Source organism: Acartia tonsa, chromosome 6 (genome assembly GCF_053477335.1).
Source record: "Acartia tonsa isolate MP-2025a chromosome 6, ASM5347733v1, whole genome shotgun sequence".
In the NCBI taxonomy this organism is placed as follows: Eukaryota; Metazoa; Arthropoda; class Copepoda; order Calanoida; family Acartiidae; genus Acartia; species Acartia tonsa.
In genome coordinates, this window is record NC_137265.1 from 19,799,455 (window position 1) to 19,804,359 (window position 4,905).

Genomic DNA, 4,905 nt, shown 5'->3' on the forward strand with positions numbered 1-4,905 from the left:
TAATGATTTTGTACAAAAAGTAAGTGATGTAAGTACTAGCAGCTACGCCCCTAGAGGCCTCTAGTGGCATTTTAATGTTTTATTTTTATTTTAAATATCTAATTTGATAAATAATTTGTCTATGTTATCAGCTGTTAAATTCATGTCTCTACGCAGCGACACTATGCGGCGGAAATATTTCAATTTTTTTCGATTTTATTGTGATTTCTCCTGGGAGGGTGGTGGTACTTTTCCCCAAAATAGTTATAAACATTCCCGGGACCTATGAGAAGCTACCCTGTTAAGGAGAACCCGATCGGTTCAGCGAATAGCGAGATCCTTCGGTACAGACACACAGACAAACATCCTGTTACTTTAGTATAAGGATGTTCATATTTTAAGCAAGCTGTATTCAGTCATTTTGTTTTTTATTGAGCTTTGTTTTTATGGATTTTTTCATTCTTGTTTTTATTTTTCCAATCTTTAGAGACAATTGTGACTATACACAAACCAGAGCAAGTGAAATAAACACATCATAAAAGCTATCTCAAGCCTTTTTGGTCAATATACTAGGTTTCTATAGAAAAATAAACTGCATGATTTACAGGTTTAAGACAGTTTTATTGATTAAAAAAATAAAAAAAATTAATTAATACCTATTTCAAAGTATCATCAAATACTTTGTTTAGTTCAAAGTGTAAAAAATTAGAGCATTAAATGCTTTCAAAGAATATGTACCTTTAAAGCCATGTTTTTAAAGCCACCACAACTTTTCTTAAATATTGACATACAATATTAAATTAGTAATCTTTTGTATCTAAACATTTGATGAATTATTGACAACATCCATATTACAACAAAATAACCACGGATGGACAAATGGACAAGGTGAGTTAAAAAGCAGATGCTCAGTGCAGTCGTAAAAAAAGAGAGGAGGAAAAAAGTCAAAAAGAAGATTCAAGGGTGTTAAAAAACGATCGCTTCACTCTTTTCATTATAAACCCTACAGTTTTGGTCAAAAACTAACAAAAAATGACCCAAATCATGTCCAAGCAATGACAATGAGAAAACACTATTGAATTTTTATTTCTACTCACCTCTCCTGAGCACTGCAGCTCGATTCCTAGCCCTTGTGGAGAATTTTTTCTTACATGGAAAGTGCATATTTTATTACAAATTTTTACAGTTTTGTCTTTAAAAAAAAGAATAAATTGTCTAAAGTACTTGTAATCCTGTATTATATAGACCCCATAATGTTCAGAGTTTCTAATGGGGCCTATACAGAACTTTCTATGGACGCCTTAACCAGATTTCTAACTTAATCCTGCCAATTTGGCATAAAAAAGACAGACCCATCAAACATTGAGACATAAAGGCTCTATTTAAAAAAAAAGAACAAACCGTCTTAAGAACTTAAAATCTTGTAGATAGACCCCATAATGTTTAGAATTTTGGATGGGGCATGTAAAGACTTTTCTATAGACACCTTAACTAGGTTTCTAACACAATCTTAGACATTTTGGCATCAAAAAGAAAAATCTGTCAAACATCAAGAACTAGAGGAGACCCGTCATGTCTCATTGTTTGATGGGTCTGTATTGTTTATGCCAAATTGGCTAGGATTGAGTTATAAACCTGGTTAAGGTGTCTATAAAAAGGTCTTTACATGCCCTATAAAAAACTATGAACATTATGGGGTCTATCTACAAGATTTCTAGTATTTAAGACGATTTGTTGATTTTTAATCTCCATGTAAGGAAAAATTCTCAACAAGGGCTAGGACTGGAGCTGTAGTGCTCAGGAGAGGTAAGTAGAAATCAAAATCAATAATGTTTTCTAATTGTCATTGCTTGGACATGATTTCGGTCATTTTTTGTCAGTTTTTGGCCAAAACTGTAGGGTTTATATTGAAAAGAGTGAAGCGATCGTTTTTTTTAACACCCTTTAAGGTAAATATTAAAATGCCACGAATGAAACCTTCACAATTCAATAAACGCCTTTTGTTAAAAGACAGACAGACTGATGGACCAATTAATTTGAATACTCAATGATCAAAGACGAACCATAATGATGCGAAGTTTGTCCATAAATAAAGGTCTAACCTTAATAGCAGCTTAGAAAATCTAACTTTCCTCATATCATTACTGACTCAACATTTACAAAATTAACAATTCAAAAGAAATTAATCTTTTAAATTTAATGACAATTTCATAAAAAATTATTTAAGAAGTTAAAAATATATTTTCTATTTCCAGAGTATGTTTGTGATATGTGTGTATTATATCTGGTATTGTTAAAAGAGATGAATTCCCTGGGTATTCAATTTATTTAATCTTATTGAGAACCAATCACAATAACAACAAAAAACATTATTATTTAGAGCAGTTAAATACAGGGATGTGAAGGGTATAAGATAATTGCCGATTAAATGATATACGTCCCCAATGATGATACACAAAATCAACCCATCTGAAGATTTCAATTAGTAGTTGAAATGTTTTGACACTCAACTTTGACACTTTATAAAATCCTCCAAAGTTGTTAAGCCAACGAATTAAAAAACAACATTATATAACTTTGTGGACTAGTGTAAGAAACAGCCCAATTTATCTTCCCTTCCTGAGTTATTTATGTGCTCGGTAACCGACATAAAAAATGATCATCTGACTTTGTAAATAGTTTCAAATGCAAATAAACATCTTGATTTAATACAAGGTCAATCATAATGACCATTGATTATTTAACACGGATGCTGTGTTAACTGAATAACATGGCAGGACCAACTGCAGCTGCCGAGCCCTGATTTATTTTTTTTTATCTAACATATCAACAGAAATACAATATGTTTGAAATACAAAATAATATACAATAATCTAAGCAGTCTCTTTTACTTAGAAGCAAAGAATCACCTTTCTCCATAAATGTAGATGACAGGCGGATAGACAGACATTACATCTGGAATTATGGAAATGCTTTGCTACTAAAAACACAACGTACTTTTATTATATTCATAAGAATTGACTTTTTCTAGACAGGGATAATCTGTATCCTAAACCATTTGTATGCAACTCATTTTCTAAAATGTAAAGGTAAGGGGCGTGGTTGCCTGCCCATTCCTTACCTATATCCAATAAGCATGGCTAATTAGTTCTGCGCGGCTATGAATAAGCCGAAATTTCATACCCGTGAGAATGCTTTAAAAAGTTTTTGAAAAAAGGAATTACAATATTTAGGTCAGGTTTTAACTTCCAGCTGATGTTTAAAATCGGTAAAGGTTGATTTCCCTATTAATTTCAGGCGGCTAAAGCAAGGCCGCCGGGCTGCCAAAAAGTGCTTACAACCTTTCTTTTCTACACCTCTAAACGCCGGTCTAAATTTAAGCTTTAAATGTTTGATGGAAACTGTTTAGAGTGCCTAAAAAATGGCGTCATACAATACAAATGACCAATGAAAGTGCGATACACAGACTAAATTACCAATGACAGGCCGGTATAAATTTTTATTTACCAATTACAGGCCAATATAGATTTTAATTGACCAATGGTAGGCCAGTATGAAGTCATATTAAAAACCTAAGGCTAAGATATCTTTTATGAATATTATGAATTACCATTTCTGGAAAGGTAAAATTTATCATTTTATGCATTATTTATATTTATCCAATAAAGGGTAATATGTATATTGAATACAGACATGTCAAAATATATTTATTTGTTTCAACCTCTTTCCAGAGAAACAATATGCATTTTTGCAGGGAGGGAGGGGAGGTAACATTAAGGATGTTTATATTCCCAAAATCATTACGTTTTCTCATTCGTTGGCTTAACATATTTAGGGACTTTAATTGAATTTTTGTTTGTAGTTTCATTTATTTAAGTGTCTAAACGTTACAACCATCAATTGTAATCTACAGAAGGAGTAATTTTGTGTATCATTATTGGGGATATACTTCAATTTATCGGTAATTGTAGAAGATCCCTGGCCGTTTTCCCTCTAAGTGTCATGCTAAACACTTACCCCCCCCCCTCTTGTTTTGAAAAATTAGCGAAAATAAGGGGGGGGGGGGTTAGATTGTCGTCTTTATTTCTTTTTTTAGATCAGGTTAGGTTAGGTACTGGGTAGCCCCACAGGGTTAGGACATCACAGGTTAATTTCATGCGAGGGCACCCCTCCATCTCCTTTTTTAAATTTACACAAAAAAAATCACTTTTTGGGAAAGCATTTTACACATTCACAAATTCATCATTTTATTTTTTAGTACAATTTGTTACAAGGATAACAAAATCCATGAAAGTAAAGCTACCGGACCTTAAGTCACCTTCAGAGCTTTATTTTACAGCTGTACTCATATTTATATTAAATATTTAAATCACATTGTTACAGCGGTCAGTTATGAGTTGTAGAGCAGCCACGCATATAACGTTTGTATAATGGATATAGAATAGTTGGATATTGTGAAAGATATTCGTATACCCTGATAAATGTTTCTCTCAGCTGGCTAATATAACGATATCCCTCCTGCCCCAATCTTGATGACTTTATTAAACAACCATCCACCCCTGACCATGGAGGAACGTATTGACCAATATCTAATGACTTTATTAGCAACCTAAATTGACAACAAAAATATCTCATTATCCACGTATTCTATATCCATTTTTTGTGGATAATATTTCTTACTTTTTATCAGATAAATTATAAATACATTTCTTTTCTGCTAATGTTATTTTTCTTATACACACTTTTCATTAAAACTTTTATCCTATTAAGATACATTTTTAGTAACTAAGCCACTCTATAATTCACTTATGTATGTCCGTTTGTTAGTCAGTCCGTAAGACTATGGGGGAAATGTGATTTTCTCAGCTGCTATTCTTGATTTTAACAAATGCTCTGTAAATATCCTTGCACGTATTCTCATAATTG